At 45.3% G+C, this 18,108-nt stretch overlaps 1 pseudogene; it reads right to left on the bottom strand.

The window, feature by feature from the left end:
- Window positions 1-3,363: 3,363 nt before the first annotated feature.
- LOC103254740 lies at window positions 3,364-4,063 on the bottom strand (annotated as a pseudogene).
- Window positions 4,064-18,108: the final 14,045 nt, after the last annotated feature.

Raw genomic sequence — 18,108 nt, 5'->3', positions numbered from 1 at the left:
ATTCTGTGGTGAATGTCCCTCCAGCTGTGAGCCTGTGAACCCAAACAAGTTACGTACTTTTATTTATTTATTTATTTTTAAATTTTTTTTAGTCAGAGTCTCACTCTGTCACCCAGGCTGGAGTGCAATGGCACGTTCATGGCCACCGCAGCCTCGACCTGCTGGGCCCAGGCTTCTGTCTCAGCCTTCCAAGTAGCTGGAACTACAGAGGCATGCCACCACGCCCAGCTAGTTTTTGTGATTTTTTTTTTTAGTGTAGAGATGAGGTCTCACCATGTTGCCCAGGCTGGTCTCGAACCCCTGGGCTCAGGCAATCCTCTCGCCTCGGCCTCCCAACGTGCTGGGATTACAGGCTGAGCCAACTTCCCTGGCCAAGTTACATACTTTTAAAAAAGAATGGTGGGATAGACATTTCCATCTCAAAAAGGAGAAATAGGCAAGAAGAAAGGAGTAATAAGCCCAAAGTCAGTCCAAAACCCAACAGGGCAGACATTACATTTTTTTTAAAACATTAAATCTTAAAGCTTCAGAATAATATTTTAGTCTATGTACTGCCACCTGGACATACTGCCTCAAGCAACCTTTCAACCACAGAGCTACTCGTATAGGGTTACTATTCTGCTGTGGCTGTCCGGCTCAGCCCACATAGCAGCTCATCATGCTTGCAACTCTCACAGGCTGGAGTTGCACACTGGTATCTCAGCCGTTCTGGAATCTCAGGACTAGCTGCCTTCCTATCATTCCACTAGGCATTGTCCTAGTGAAGGCTCTCAGTGGCTCCGCCCCTGTGACAAATCTCTTCCTGGGACTCCAGGCTGTTCAACACATCTCTTGCAATCTAAGTGGAGGCCACCATGACCTCACAGCTCATGTACTCGGCACATCTGCCCAAATTAGCACCACACTGCCCCTGCCACAGCCTGTACTTTCTGGAGGGGTGGCTGGGCCAGCCAAGCCACAGCTGGAGAGGTCAAAGAGCACTGTGCTGAAATGCGGGGAGCTGACCTTTGAGGCAATGCGATGCAGGGCAGTAAGTGCTGACATCCTGCAGGTGGCTCTCTGGAAACCTTGCCCTCAAGGTTCTAGATGGGAGGGGCAAGTTGAAAGATCTCTGAAATGCTTTCAGGGTCATTCTCCCTTTGTTTGGATGGGAGCACCTGGCTCCCTTTTTTTTTTTTTTTTGAGTTGGAGTCTCACTCTCTCGCCTCAGACTGGAGTGATCCTTCCACCTCAGCCTTCCAAGTAGCTGGAACTACAGGCACGCGCTACCACGCCCGGCTAATTTTTTGATTTATTGTAGAGATGAGGTCTCGCCAAGTTGCCCAGGAGGGTCTCGAACCCGTGGGCTCAGGCAATTCACTCACCTCCGCCCCTCAAAGTCGCGGGATTATAGCCTGAGCCACCGAGTCCAGCAGGCTCCCTCCTACCATTACTAATGTCTTTAACAAACAGTTGCTTGGCCACATCCTTGGCTTTCTCTCCTACAGATATCTTTTCACACTTTACATGGCCAGGCTGCAAATTTCCCAAATCTTTCTGCTCTGTTTCCCTCTTATTTATAAATTCCATCTTTAAATCATTTCTACTCTTGCAGCTTACTATATGTGGTTAGAAGTAACCATGTAGCTCCTTCATTATTTTATTTAGAAATTTCTTCCACCAAATATCCTAGTTTATCACTCTGAAATTCTGCCTTTCATAAAGCTCTGGGGCATGGACACAATTCAGCCAAGTTCTTTGCCAATTTATAACAAAAGTGGCCTTTACTCTAGTTTCCAATGATATCCCTCACTTTTGTCTGAGACCTCATCAGAATGACCTTTACTGTCCATATTTCTACTATCACGGATCACGTTCATGATCACATGCACTTATATAATCTCTAAGAAATTTCAGACTCTTCCTATAGCTATTCTCTTCTCTTAAGACTTCACCATAATTGCCCTTAACACTTTATTCATGGCAATACAGGCTTTTTCTAGCATTCATTTCAAAACTGTTTTGGCCTCTACCCAGTTCTAAAGAAGCTTCCACGGTTTTAGATACTCCTCCTAACAATACCCCACTCTCTGGTACCAATTTTCTGTCTTAGTTCATGTGTGCTGCTATAACAGAATACCACACATGGGGTAATTTATAATGAACAGAAATGTATTTGGCTCATTGTCCTGGAGGCGAGGAAGACCAAGAACAAGGGGCTGCATCTGGTAAGGACCTTCTTGCTGTATCATAGTTTAGTGGAAGGCATTACATGGTGAAAGAGAGCAGGAAGGAAGCCAAACTCATTATTCAGAATCTGACTCCCTTGATAATGGCATTAATCCATTCATGAGAGCAGAGCCCTCTTGACCTAATCTCTTAGAGGTCTCACCTTTCAACATTGTTGCATTGGGGATTAAGTTTCAACATAAGGGTCACCTTCAAACCATGCCAGCACATCTGACTTAATTGTAATTCATTTGCTAAAGAAAAGCCAGACATTTTTTTTACAAAGAAAAGATATGTTTGGGAGAGTCAAGTCAGGAGAATTGTTCTAGGCCAGGTGTTCAAGACCAACCTAGGCAACATAGCAAAACTCTATCTTTACAAAAAAAATTTTTTAATTAGCCAGATGTGGTGGCTTGTGCCTGTAGTTCTAGCTAGTTGGGAGGTTAAAGCCGGTGGATCAGGAGTTTGAGGTTACAGTGGGATATGATTGCACCACTGTACTGCAATCTGGGTGACAGAGTGAGACCCCATTTCTAAAAAAACAGACAAAAAAATTATAAATTAAAATTATACTTGAATCTTGTGAATTTTTTTAATAATGTTATTTATTTGGACTATTACTTTTTTTGGTTTTTTTTGTTGTTGTTGTTGTTGTTGGTTTTTTTGAGTTGGAGTCTCACTCTGTCCCCAGACTGGAGTGCAGTGGCCGCTCCCGGCCCCCGCACCCTTGACCTGCTGGGCTCTGGCGATCCTTCCGCCTCAGCCTTCCAAGTAGCTGGAACTACAGGCGCAGGCTATCACACCCAGCTAATTTTTGATTTATTGTAGAGATAAGGTCTCGCCAAGTTACCCAGGTGGGTCTTGAACCCGCGGGCTCAGGCAGTCCATTCACCTCAGCCTCCCAAAGCGTGGGATTACAGGCTGAGCCACAGAAACTGACTGTGAATTTTTTTTAAGAACAGAGTCTCACTCGGTTACCCAGGCTGGAGTGCAGTGGCTTCCTGTAACTTACTACATGTAGCCTTGAACTTCTGGGTTCAAGGTGTTGTCCTGCCTCAGCCTCCTGAGAAGGTGGGACTACAGGTGCATGCCAACTTGCCTGGCACATTTTTTTTTTACAGGTCAGATTCACTTTATTTTTCTCATATAAAAACCCTATGTTGTTGCCACACCTGGAGCCTGGGTCCTTTGCACAGAGATTCTGGTGTGGGTCTTGACAAGAAGGTCGGAGAATTCCTGAGGGAGACTTGGTGAATACAGTCTTTTTCCACAGGTCAGGGGTAAAGTGGCTATAGATCTTAGAGATGGCATCAAAGGTGGCCTTGGCAAAGTTGACCAGGGTGGCAGTGCAGTACCTGGCTAAGGTGTAGCAGTCATCAATACCAGCCATCAGCAGTAGTTTCTTGGGCACAGGAATCAAGACAATGCCAGTGAACCTGGGAGCAGAAATAAGGTATACCAGCACAGAGCTGTAGCATCCTGTCACCTTGCAAGGGCCAGTGTGGGGCTTACCGATCTTGTTCCCCCACTAGCCTCTCTGCATAGGGTCAGTGGACAGTTTGGCCCCTCAGATGGCAGTGGATACTTCCTTGGAGCACTTAACACCCAGACTGACATGGCCATTGCAGTTCCTGATGGCAACAAATACCTTAAACCTGGTCCTCTGACCAGTGCAGGTCTGCTTTTGTACCAGCATAATCTTCAAAACCTCATCCTTCAGAGATGCCCATGGAAGAAGTCAATGATCGCAGACTCCTCAGTGGTCAGGAGAAGAGATAGATCTCTTCTGGGACTTGATCTTCATGTCCTTGACCAGGCGGCCCAGCTTGTTGACGGGCAACTATTCCTTGTCCTCGGCCTGGTCTTCATGAATTCTGTGGTTTCTGCCCTACCCAGACCACAGCTGCAACCTTGGTCCCCCAGGGGCAGCTGCTGAAACCTCCGTGGAAGCTACCAGTCTCCCATTCCAGGCACCATCATCTCCTACTCCCCACTCCCCCAGCCCTCCCATTGCACTGGTGTCATCCGCCATTTGGTGTTTTCCTGGAGAAGAAACCAACTATTTTTATGATGATTATTAATATTTTTTAGAGACAGGGTCTCACTATGTTGCCCAGGATGGTCTTAAACTCCTGGCTTAAATTGATCCTCCTGCCTCAGCCTCCCAAAACATTGGGATTATAAGCACAAACCAATGCACCTGTCCCCAGAATCTTGTGAATTTTGAACTCCACAGGATTATGCAAGAATCAATTTTCTTCCCCAGAGGCTATAGTCTGAATGTGTCCCCAAAAATGTATGTGCTGGAAACTTAATTCCCAATATAAAATGTTGAGAAATGAGTCCTTTGGGGGAGGTGTTTAGATCTTAAGGCCTTGCCCTTATATTTTTATTTTTTTATTTTTTGAGTTGGAGTCTCAACTCTGTCACCCAGACTGGAGTGCAGTGGCCGCTCCGGGCCACTGCAGCCTCGACCTGCTGGGCTCCGGCGATCCTTCCGCCTCAGCCTTCCAAGTAGCTGGAACTACAGGCACGTGCTACCATGCCCAGCTCATTTTGATTTATTTTAGAGATGAGGTCTTGCCAAGTTACCCAGGCGGGTCTCGAACCCACGGACTCAGGCAATCCACTCACCTCAGCCTCCCAAAGGCGCGGGATTACAGGCTGAGCCACCGAGCCCAGATCCAGCCTTGCCCTTATAAATAGAATAATGAATACCACTGTAAAGGGATTTTGTGAAAGAAGTTTGACCCCTGTTTGCCCTTCCACCTCTTCAGCCATGTGAAGACACAGTGTTCCTCTCAACTGGAATATACAGCATCAAGCACCATCTTGAAAACAGAGAATCACCTCACTAGACAGACAAAACGCTGGTGTCTTGATCTTGGACCCCTCATCTTCCAGAACTGTGGTAAATGTTTCTGTTCTTTATAAGTTACCTAACCACAGGTATTTTGTTATAGCAACAAAAAATGGACTGAGACAGCAGGTATATCAGAAATATTCCCCCAAAAAGTATCTTTACGTGTGTAGGTATCGAACCATACTGATGGTTTAAATCTTAACTCTACCACCTATAAACCTTAGGCAAGTCACTTGTTATTATTGTTGCGTTGTTGTAGCTATTGTTGCGTTGCAAATTATCCCCAAACATGGTGACTTTTAACAGCAATAATCGCCTTGTTACCATGGGTTGGGAGTTTAGGAAGGGCTTGTCTCTGTGTCTCCCATGAGTTCGAAGTCAGAGGTTAAAACTGGAAAAGCGGGGGCAGGGAATTGCTGGGACAGGCTAGGTATCTTTCTCTTCTTTCTCATGTAATTTTAGGCCTCTCTCCATGTGATCTCTCCATCTGGGTTAGTTTGGACTTCTTCACAGCGTGGCAGCCTTGGACAGTCAGACTGCTTCCTTGACTTCAGGGTAAGTATTCCAGTAAACAAGGTGATAACTGATCTCCTTTTCTGACCTAGCCTTGTAAGTCACATGGCCTTATTTCTGCAAGAGTCCATTGATTACAAAAGAGCCGAAAGCCTGCTCAGATTCAAATGGAGGGGAATAGACCCCATTTCAATGGTAGGATGATTGAGGTTACATTGTAGAATTTTGGAAAATACAGTCTGCCACATAACAACCGATCTAAGCCTTCATTTTTAATCTGTAAAAGGAGGATAAGAATATCTATCTGATAGGGTTGTACTAAGAACTCAATGAATAAAGACATGGAAGCCCTTAGAATACTCTCTGTCATGCAGTAAGTGTTCCATAAATATTAGCTCTTATCACCATCATTACTATCATCAATTTTTTCATTGCTCATTGAACCAGGACTATGCACCCATGGCTTCCACAGGTCCTCAGAAGTACCTCTCTGAGCCCAAGTTCACCACGGCCTCTGGCTTCTATTTTCTAGAATCTGTAAATCTTTCCCTTTTGCTACTGTCTCTGCTGGCTGAGCCAGAATGCTGCAGCAGCTGGTCCCCACTGCTTCTCAGAGATGCCCATGAGTGCAGCCTTCCATGCTGGCAGGCTGCAATCCATCTCTGCCAATCCTTGGTGTACCGTAATTATTGCCACCAATACAAAAGTCTGGTAGCCATCCCCATCATTTCCACAGAGGAGTCATCTCTGATCTGGCCTGTCCTCATACTATGGTTTGAATGTGTTCCCTAAAGTTCATATGTTGGAAACTTAATTCACAATGCAGCAGTGTTGGGAGGTAAGGCCTAACAAGAGTGATTAGATCATCAGGGTTTTGCTCTCATGAATACATTAATAGTGCTATGACAATATTGCTATGAGTTCAACTCCCTCTTGCACTTTTCTTGCTTATACTCACTTCCTTTTCCACCATCTACCATGAGATGTCATGAAGGTCCTCGCCAGATGCTGGCACCTTTGTACTAGACTTCCCAGCCTCCAGGACAGTGAAAAACAAATTCCTTTTATTTATACACTTCCCAATCTATGTCATGTTTTTACAGCAACCCAAAATGGAATAGGATACCCTGTATCCTGCTGTCGCCCCATCCCTGAAGGGCAAATGCCTGCTAATTTCCCCAGACATCAATGTCCATAAAAAGTAAGTAAAACAATCAAATAAATAAACTATTACCTCCCTGAGTACTACACTCAGTTGTGGAGGATGGGAAACTATTGTTTGAGCCCCAAACTGATGGACTGTATTAAAACCATTTTCTCAACTGATATATATCGTCATTCTTTCCCATGGAGCAAACACTCAGGATAGGTTCTAATATTGGGCCTAATGCTGTTCCCTGTGTGCCCCTGATCCACCCTCCTCACCCTGGCCCCTTTTTCTTTTTCTTTTTTTTTTTTTGAGTTGGAGTCTCTGTTCCCCAGACTGGAGTGCAGTGTCTGCTCCCGGCCACCGCAGCCTCGACCTGCTGGGCTCCGGCGATCCTTCCGACTCAGCCTTCCAAGTAGCTGGAACTACAGGCGCGTGCTACCATGCCCAGCTAATTTTTGATTTATTGTAAAGACGAGGTCTCGCCAAGTTACCCAGGTGGGTCTCGAACCTGTGGGTTCAGGCAATCCACTCACCTCAGCCTCCCAAGGCGCGGGATTACAGGCTGAGCCACCGAGCCCGGCTCCCCTGGCCCTTTTAAACATCTGACTAGCATGCCAGGTAACATCAGGAATATCGAAAGTTTCACAGTTTACTTCCTCTGGGGCCTGCCAAGTCTTTCCTACAAGTTCACATATTTCTAAATTATGGACAGAATTGAAGCTGGTTTTTCCCTAGATTCTGCCATGTAAGTCAGTTGATGCAGATGAATACTTGTGAGAAAGGAAGCTACTGCAGCCCATATGCTGAAAACATTTAATTCCCAGCTCCTGCCCTGCCAGGATACCATTTCACCTACTAGAACCTTTTCAGTCACTTCACTGTTCAGGGGGTACCCATGTATTTGGGAGAGAGTTTTCAATGATGTCATTAACTTCCACTGTGGTGAAAGAGCTTGCTTCAGACAAAACCATCCTGAACAGGTAAGATGGCCTCCCACCAGGAGCAGATTTCATTTCAGTGTTTTGGAGGTAGTGGACCCTACACTATTGCAAGGAGGAGCAGGAAAAGAACACCAGGGACCAGACTTGGCCTTGGGCAGGGGAGGCCACAGGTGGAAGCTGAAGGAGCAGTTCTCACAAGTGATTCTGTGGGAACAGGGGTCCACACCATGCACCTTGGTGCACAAATGTCAATGTGTCTCAGAGAGGGTTAGGAGACTTAGAGTATCAAGAGCATCAAGGAATCCAGTCCCCCTGCAGTGAACATCTGGTTATCTCCTAGTTACCCATTGTTCTCTCCTAGTTTCCCACAGGAGAGTTATCTAAACCTCTCCTACATTTGGGCAATCTCCCAGCTAAGAAGGCAGAGCCCACCTCCCACAGAAAGAGATGAAAGCACCAGACACTTGCTTTCCCCAGATCTTCTGGAGATAAGATGTGGAAATACCCACAGATCTTGTGTCAAGGAGGATAGATGCAGTGGAAGCATTTACATCTAGTTTTTGGAGGTGACAGCGACAAGATTCTGATGCCAGGAGCAATGTCTGACCTTGGTGATGGCAACGGGGGCAGAATGGATGTCCAGCCGGAGCATCAGGACTGTCTTCACCAGATCAGCTTCCAGATGAGATCCAGGCCTTTGTTGCTGGCTATAAAGCCTCCCGTTTGGGTTCCCTAGTCATGCAGGACTTTTGTAAACTATCCAATATCCTTTTTTTTTGATTTGGAGTCTCACTCTGTCGCCCAGACTGGAGTGCAGTGGCCGCTCTCGGCCACCGCAGCCTCGACCTGCTGGGCTCCGGTGATCCTTCCACTGCAGCCTTCCAAGTAGCCGGAATTATAGGCATGCGCTACCACGCCCAGCTGATTTTTTGATTTATTGTAGAGATGAGGTCTTGCTGCCCAGGCGGGTCTCGAACCCGCGGGCTCAGGCAATCCACTCACCTCAGCCTCCCAAAGGTGCGGGATTACAGGCTGAGCCACCGAGCCCGGCTCATTTTAAACATTTTTAACTCTAGAAGCATCAGAGCACAGAGCCTTCAACAGGGACACCAGTGTGTTTACAAGGATGCGGTAGCCCAGCAGGGGTAAGGTCTGTAAGTGGTTGTGAGCATCAACCTAGGAGGCCAGGGCAGGGGAAAGAACATGACAGAAGCCCTGGGACAACAAGCCTGCCAGTTCTCAGAAGCTCCAGTATAGAAGATCCTGCAATAGCAGTGAGGGTAAGACCCAGAGATATTTAGGATATTCATTACTATTGACGTTTCCTCACTTTTACTCACAGGCTGATGCAGCCCAAGGAAACATGTCACTCCACAACAAGCTCTATTATACATCAGAGAACCTGTTTTCCAGGCCCTTCCCACAGACTGTAATCTCAAAATGGAGGCCATCGAGGCCTGTTAGACTGCTTGGGGTTTAGAGGAAAATAATTTTGGAATGTTTTATTTGTTTATGTAAATTTTTAATGAAAACCTATCAATCCATTTTTAAACTCTTTCAATGTTTTTACCTGTAAAAAGTGATCTGAGATAGTGGTATAGAGAGAGAGCGAAAGAAGCAGAAAATAAGAAAAATATGAAGAAATAGAAGGAAGGAAAGTAGTTTCAGCTGACAGAATCCCTTTTATACAACTCTAGAGAATTTAGGAAGCAGCACGAAATGTCCAAGTTAGATGCTTTGAGGTTTGCTGGTAGCGTCACCATCATTCTAAGCAAGACCTGAAGTCCCTTTCCCGGGGAAGGTGTTTCTAAGTTGGAGATGCCCCAAAAGAGAGAGAAGTTTAGGGCCTGACCAAGGGTGAGCCACTTAACTAGTCTTTGTCTCAGTGCCTTCAGAAGGAGAATGGATGGGAAGACTCAGATTCTTTTTTACTATAAATTCAAATGCTCAGCCGGGCTTGGTGGCTCAGCCTGTAATCCCACGCCTTGGGAGGTCAAGGTGAGTGGATTGCCTGAGCCCGCGGGTTCGAGACCCGCCTGGGCAACTTGGTAAGACCTCATCTCTACAATAAATCAAAAAATTAGCCGGGCGTGGTAGCGCGTGCCTGTAGTTCCAGCTACTTGGAAGGCTGAGGCGGAAGGATCGTCGGAGCCCAGCAGGTTGAGGCTATGGTGGCCGGAAGTGGCCACTGCATTCCAGTCTGGGCGACAGAGTGAGACTCCAACTCCAAAAATAAAAAATATAAATAAATAAATAAATAAATTCAAATGTTCCTGAAAATGGAACAAAAAATAATCCTGGATGTATATTTAATAGCACATGACAGGATCCACAATACAAACAAACTGGAAGTGTCTTGAGTCAGGATCCACCCAGAATGGGAAGAATGGTTGACTGTGAGGACCCTGAGTGTCTCAGGTGAAAATGCAGAGGAGCTCCTTAAGAGTCATGGCTACTCAACCTGGCCCTAAATCCACTCACACTAGCAGCCCCTCTGCACAGCTAGCCAGTCAGTCTTGTACCAGTAAATTAAACCTTCTTATTTCATAAGGATGAAAAAGTAAAGGTCTTTCAAAACAAAAAATTTGACTCTGAAATTTATGACTGAAGGGAGCCTTCAAGATGATCAATGGACACTACCTTGATGGAAAATTTCAGTGAAATCAAGACTGTAAACAAAATACTTGATACACTAAAAGGAGTTCTGGTAGAAAAAACAATATTAAGAGAATGAGGGTTCTTGATGATCTTGAATGATGCATTGGTTATTAACTTCTGTTTAACAAAGTACTCCCACATCCTAAAACCTTTACTAGCTGAAAACAACAATATTTATTATCTCACAGTTCCTCTCAGTCAGGAATCCAGGCTCACAGGAATCTAATCTGTATCTGTGTCTCAGGGTTTCTCACAGGCTGCAATCAGAGGCCAAGGCTATACTCTAATCTGACAATTGATTACAAAAATATTTGGTTCAAATCTCCCTCACACGGTTGCCATGGGTTTTAATGTGGCTCTCAAAGTTCAGGTGTTAGTAATTTAAACCCTAATGCAACAATATTGAGAGGTGGGACCTCTCTGAGGTGATTAGATCATGATGGCTCTGCCCTCAAGAATGAATTAATACTGTTATAGTAGGAGTAGGTTAGTAATCATGGGCGTGAGCTACTGATAAAAGGATGTACTTGGCCTTCTTCTCTCCCTCTGGTCATGTGCTCTCTTGCTTTTTCACCTTCTGTCATGGGATGATGCATCAAGAAGGTTCTCACCAGATGTAGCCCCTTGACTTTGGACTTCCCAGCCTCCAGAACTGCCAAATAAACTTCTGTTGTTTATAAATGACCCAGTGTGTGATATTCTTCTTTTTTTTTGCGTTAGAGTCTCACTCTGTCACCCAGACTGGAGTGCAGTGGCTGCTCCCGGCCTCCGCAACCTTGACCTGCGGGGCTATGGTGATCCTTCCGCCTCAGCCTTCCAAGTAGCTGGAACTACAAGCACATGCTACCACGCCCAGCTAATTTTTGATTTATTGTAGAGATGAGGTCTCGCCAAGTTGCCCAGACAGGTCTTGAACCCGCAGGTTCAGACAATCCACTCACCTCAACCTCCCAGAGGCACGGGATTACAGGCCGAGTCACCGAGCCCAGCTAGTGTGTGATATTCTGTTATAACAATACAAAAAGACTAAGACAGAAAATTGTTACTGAAAAGGGACTATGTCACTATAACAAATACCTGAAAATGAGAAAGCAGCTTTGGAACTGGATAAAGAGCAGAGGTTGGGAGAATTAGAAGAAGGCTAGAAAAAGTCTAGATTGCCACGAATGGAGCATTAAGGGCAATTCCAGTGAGGACTCAGAAGAAAAGAACTGTAGGGAAAGACTTAGAGATTCTAAGTGATTCTTCTTAAGTGGTGTAATCAGAATACTGGGCAGCAATAAGGACAGTAAAGGCCATTTTGATGTGATCTCAAATGGAACTAAGGAACAAGGCACTGGAAACAGCAGTAAAGCCATCTTTGTTATACAGTCGAAAGAACTTAGTAGGATTGTGTCCATGCCACCAGGATTTATGGAAGGCAGAATTTGAGAGTGATGAACTAGCATACCTGGTGGAAGAAATTTCTTTCTTTTTTTCTTTCTTTTTGAGTTGGAGTCTCACTCTGTTGCCCAGACTGGAATGCAGTGGTACGTTCCTGGCCACCGGCCACTGCAGCCTCGACCTGCTGGGCTCCGGTGATCCTTCCACCTCAGCCTTCCAAGTGGCCGGAACTACAGGCGCGCACTACCACGCCTGGTTAATTTTTGATTTATTACAGAGACGCGGTCTTGCCAAGTTGCCTGGGTGGGTCTCGAACCCGCGGGCTCAGGCAATCCACTTGCCCCGGCCTCCCAAAGTGCTGGGATTACAGCCTGAGCCACTGAGCCTGGCCAGAAATTTCTAATTAAAATAGTGAAGAAGCCGGGCTCGGTGGCTCAGCCTGTAATCCCGCGCATTTGGGAGGCTGAGGTGAGTGGATTGCCTGAGCCGGCGGGTTCGAGACCCACCTGGGCAGCGAGACCTCATCTCTACAATAAATCTAAAAAAAAAAATCAGCCGGGCGTGGTAGCGCATGCCTGTAATTCCGGCTACTCGGAAGGCTGAGGCAGAAGGATCACCGGAGCCCAGCAGGTCGAGGCTGCGGTGGCCGGGAGCGGCCACTGCACTCCAGTCTGGGCGACTGAGTGAGACTCCAACTCAAAAAAAAAAAAATACTGAAGAAGCTGGGACCGGGCTCAGTGGCTCAGCCTGTAATCCCAGCACTTTCGGAGACCAAGGTGAGTGGATTGCCTGCGCCCATGGGTTTGAGACCAGCCCAGGCAACTTGGCGAGATCTCATCTGTACAATCAAAAACCAAAAATTAGCTAGGTGCAGTAGCATGCACCTGTAGTTCCGCCTACTTGGAAAGCTGAGGCCAAAGGATTCCTGGAGCCCAGCAGGTCAATGCTGGGTGGCTGTGAGTGTTGAGACTCCAACTCAAAAATATATATATATCGAAGAAGCTGCATGGCTACTTTTTTTTTCTTTTTTCTTTTTTTTTTTGAGTTGGAGTCTCACTCTGTTGCCCAGACTGGAGTGCAGTGGCCGCTCCCCGCCACCGCAGCCTTGACCTGCTGGGCTCCGGCGATCCTTCCACCTCAGCTGGAACTACAGGTGCGCGCTACCACACCCAGCTGATTTTTGATTTACTGTAGAGATGAGGTCTCGCCAAGTTGCCCGGGTGGGTCTCGAATCCTCGAACTCAGGCAATCCACTCACCTCAGCCTCCCAAAGCACGGGAGTACAGGCTGAGCCACCAAGCCCGGCTGCATGGCTACTTTTAACTGCATATAAGAAGATGCAAGAGGAGAGAAATAACTTAAAGGCGGGATTTATAGTTAAAAGGAAAGCAGAGAAGAAAGATTTGGAAAATTTTACAGCCTGGCCACATAAAGAGAGAAAACCAGGGGTATAGCCAAGTGACTATTTGCTAATGAGATTAGTATTTCCAGAAAAGATCCAGGTGTTATTCATCAGGACAAAGGAATAATTACCCTGAAGGTATTTCAGAGATCTTCCAGTCTACCCCTCACATTTAAGACCTCAAGGGCAGGGTTTCCAGAGAGGTGCTCACAGAGCCTCATTGTTCGCTACCCAGGGATGCCTTAAGACTCTGCTTCCAGTATTCTGGCACAATGTTCCTCAGCCACCTCAGCTGGGACTTAGGCAGGCCCAGGTGCAGCTCATAACATTGCCCTAGAGAGTGCCAGTGGTAAACCTTGGCAAAATCCACGTGGTCCTAATTCCGCAAGAGTACAGAATGCCAGAGCTGTGGGAACATGGCTTCCTCCACCTACATTTCAAATACTAGAGCAGACAGCCTGGAAGCCCAGGCAGAGACTTGTTGGTGGGAGCAGAGTCACCACAGGAAAACTCCCACTAGGGCAATGCCTGATGAAATGGTGGGTTCCAGAAATGTAGAGCTACCAGCAACTCTTGGCCTAGGAAAGCTGCGGGCACAAGACTCCTACCTGTGAGAGCTGCTGGGTGCACTAAGCCCAGCAAAGCCAGCCGTAGGGTTGGTGTTGGCCAAGGTCTTGGGGAACTAAATGCTGCTGCAGTGTGCCCAGGATGCAGGATATAGAGTCAAAGGAGATCATTCTCTAACTTTAAGACTTAATGTTGTGTCCCCTGTTGGGTTTTGGACATACTTGGAACCTGTTACCCCTTTCTTGATGCCTATTTCTCCCTTTTGAGGTGTATTTTTTTCTCTCTCTCTCTTGATTTTATTTTGAAAGGACATAACTGGCTCATTTCAGAGTCTTACAGTTGAAGAGAAATTTGCCTCAGATGACTCACGCCTTAGGTCTATTCCATATTTGATTTAAATGAGACTCTAGACTTTGGACTCTTGAGTTGATATTGAAACAAGTTAAGACTTTTGGGACTATTGGGATGGAGTGAATGTATTTTGCATGTGAGAAGAACGTGAATTTAGGGGGATAGGTCAGGCAGAATGTTATGATTTGAATGTGTCCCTCAAAGTTTTTGTGTTGAAGACATAATCCCTATTGAAACTGTTGAGAAGTGAAAACTTTGAGAGGCGATTAGGTCATAAGGGCTCTGTCCTTGAGAATGGATTAATGCCATTATCACAGGAGTGGGTTCCTGATACGAGGTTGAGTTCAGTTTCCTTCTCTTTCTCTGGTATGTCTGCCTTTTGCCATGGTATTGAGGCAGGTTAGCCAGAGCAATTTAGACATAGATCAGTTTCTCCCAGGCAGGTCTAAATTAAATAAACCTATTTTTTTCTTTTTTTTTTTTTTTTTGAGTTGGAGTCTCACTCTTGTTGCCCAGGCTGGAGTGCAGTGGCAAGCTCATGGCCACTGTAGCCTTGACCTGCTGGGCTTAGGTGATCCTTCTGCCTCAGCCCTCCAAGTAGCTGGAACTGCAGAGGCACACCACCATACCCGGCTAGTTTTTGTGATTTATTGTAGAGACGAGGTCTCACCAAGTTGCCCAGGCCGGTCTTGAACCCCCGGGCTCAGGCAATCCTCTCATGTTGGCCTCCCAAAGTGCTGGATTACAAACTGAGCCACCACACCTGACCTAGACATATTTCTTATTGGTATACAACCTTCACCTGACCAACCAGGCATACCAGATTTGACTATCTTGAGGGCTGGAATATGGATCTACCCATGCAGTAAATCACAGAAAGAATAGGGAGTTACCCAAAACACAGATATAATGTTCCCCCACAAAAAGCCCAAATCTAGTTAGGCAACAGCTAATTATTTAGAGGGTCCTTGTGACCTTAGACGCTTATGAGATGGTAATCAAAACTTGTGACCAGATACCTGCAGTTCTCCCCCTTAGTTCATGGTTTGCTTAATCATTGTTGTAAAATTATATAAAGGCTTCTTATTAAAGCCAAGCAGATATCCTTTTTCCTAAGGCACTCACTCTTTCCTTGAGCATGGCTTTTTCTTTTTCTTTCTTTTTTTTTTTTTTTTTGAGTTGGAGTCTCACTCTGTCGCCCAGACTGGAGTGCAGTGGCCGCTCCTGGCTACCGCAGCCTCGACCTACTGGGCTCCAGCAATCCTTCCGCCTCAGCCTTCCAAGTAGCTGGAACTACAGGTGTGCGCTACCACACCCGGCTAATTTTTTTGATTCATTGTAGAGATGAGGGCTCACCAAGTTGCCTAGGTGGGTCTCGAACCCGCGGGCTCAGGTGATCCACTCACCTCAGCCTCCCAAGGCGCGGGATTACAGGCTGAGCCACTGAGCCCAGCTGCCTTTTTCTTTCCAATAACTTTTTCTTAAACTATACTTTGGGATTGCTCTGAAATTCTTTTTGGTGGCAAAGTCAAGAACTCACATACTGGCATCTGAATGACACAGCAAAAAGTCCTCACCAGACTCAGCTGTTTGCTCTTGCATTTCCCAACCTCTGAAACCATGAGCCAAATAAACTTCTATTGCTTACAAATTACTCAGTGTGTTGTATTCTGCTATAGAAATACAAAACAGACAAAGTCAATGATTTTGGCAGGATTTACTTCCTCACTGGCTATCCAACTGGGGGGCCTCAGTTTCTTGACAACTGTAACAAAGAGGCCACTTTTAATTCCTTGCCATCTGAGTTTCTCCATATGAAAATTTGCTTCATCAGACTGAGCAAGCTAAGAGAGCAAGAAAGCATGCCAGGAGGGGAGAGAGAGCAGGTAACATGGAAGTCCAATATTTTCCAACCTAATCATAGAAATGACATCCCAGTATCTTTGTGTATTCTATTTCTTAGAAGTAAGCTGCCAGGTCCAACCCAGACTCAAGAAGACGGAATCACACAAAGTAGTGAACACCACGAAGGATCATTGGAAGCCATGTCAGAAGATGACTACCAGAATTGATTCTAGAAGAGAGAGGAGTCAGGATCACCGTGTATCTGAACATTTACCATGTTTATACAGGTGCCTATAACCTGCTTTGATGAAAGCTGAAGAGTAAACTGTAAATAAAGTTTTGTCCTAATTTTTTTTTGAATCAGAGTCTCACTCTGTTGCCCAGGCTGGAGTACAGTGGCATGGTCATGACCTCCTGGACTCAGGTGATCCCTTTGCTCCAGCTTCCCAAGTAGCTGGGGCTACAGGTGTGCACCACCACACCCAGCTGATATTTTTATTTATTATAGAGATGAGGTCTTGCCATGTTGCCTAGGCTGGTCTTGAACTCCTGAACTCAGACAATTCTCTCACCCCTGCCTCCCAAAGTGCTGGGATTACAGGTGTGAGCCACCATGGCTGGTCAACTTTGTCCTAAATGTAAAAGTAATCTGGGACATGGAGAATGTTTCTCCACATATTTTCTCCAAATATATGTTCTCCACATATTTTGACATATGAAACAACAAAAGTCTTTCTAAAGAGCTGAACAAATCAGTAAATTTTAAAGAAAAAAGAAGTCGAAGTATCTAGTATAACCAAAACCAGGCATCAAAGCCAGTAGTTAAAAATCCAGAAACAAGAAAATAAATGATCAAAAGAAAGGGAAGACCCTGGTGCTTTATTCCTTTGATATTAGGGAAATTTTTCATTTGCAATTCTGAGTTTGGCAGCAAGAGTGAACTGTGGCCCAGTGACTGGCGGACAGCATTTCAGAGTTCACAGCATGCTCTCTGGGAAACTGTTTTAGCCAAAATTGTGGCATCATCCTTGGCCACTTACTTTATTCACAAGACCTGGCTCCAAACAACTATTTATAAAAGTCATCCCTAGCCTCAAAAAACAAAAGATTGTAGTTCTAACGGTATTCGAAGAAGGTAATCAAGGTTATTAAAAAGCAACGAAGGAAGGCAGACCCCCCCTCCCCAAAATGCTCCCACCTCATTTTGGACAATTACAAAATTACAAGAATACATATAAGGCCTACTTTGAGTACTTTTATGGATGTGTGCTCATGACAAAACAAATCTCATTCATTAACTCATAGCACGGCTAAAATGAAAGGATCTTAGGGAACATGTAATCTCACCTCCTAATTTTAAAGATGAGGAAACTGGGTACCAAAAAGCATAACTTGCCAAGTAGAGAGAGAAGGGCTGCTCTTACCGCAAGAGGTCCCTTGTTGGAAACCTGGCAGGACTTGATCCTGCTTGCGTTTCCTAAGATTACAGTCTAAAACAGAGCAGCTAAAGACAACGTAAGTGTCTCCAGCTCAGAGGACAGTTTGTCCTTCACCTTTCGCACCCCTTTCAGCAAGCGGTGTTTCTCAACTTGGTGTTTGTGCAAACTTTTGAGCAGCACAAACTCCTGAGCTCAGAGACACTCCACTCTGTTTGCAATTGAGGGCAAAGGCTAGGATGGTTTGGCCCAGCTCCAAACTCCTTCCCCAGAAGCCTGGGGAGGCAAAAAAAAAAGAATGTATTTATTTTTCACACATTGTGAGAAGAGACAAGGCGAATGAAGTAGAGGTAAAACTACTTTACTTTTGAGGTAAAGGAAGCACATTTAAAACCAGAAGAGAGCGCTGATGGAGTAATACTCTGTATCAACTTCACAACTGGCCAACTGGTGGGGAACAGATGGGAAAAGAGATGAACCCCAAAAGGTTATGCTTGTGGAAACTGAAATAATTTGTCTGCTTTTCTGTAATTTTTCACTCAGCCCAATGAAACTTAATTTTAGCTCCAAATGTGAAATAAACCACAAAGGAAATGCAAGACGGTTCGTTGAAAAGACCAAAAAAGAATCAAAGGAGGAAAGTTGCATCCAGGGGCACTCAGTGAAAGTCTAGGCTAAGAAATAAGGAAAAGGAGAAAACGGAGAGTAAAGAAAGCAACATTTTATTTTATTTTATTTTAAACATATTTTTATTATAAAATTATGGGGTACAGTTAAAGGTTAGGTATACG

This window comes from Carlito syrichta, unplaced genomic scaffold, assembly GCF_000164805.1.
Source record: "Carlito syrichta isolate Samal-C Ts95f unplaced genomic scaffold, Tarsius_syrichta-2.0.1 Scaffold287424, whole genome shotgun sequence".
In the NCBI taxonomy this organism is placed as follows: Eukaryota; Metazoa; Chordata; class Mammalia; order Primates; family Tarsiidae; genus Carlito; species Carlito syrichta.
Note: the sequence above shows the minus strand (reverse complement) of the source record. Positions and strands in the feature narration are given on the sequence as shown.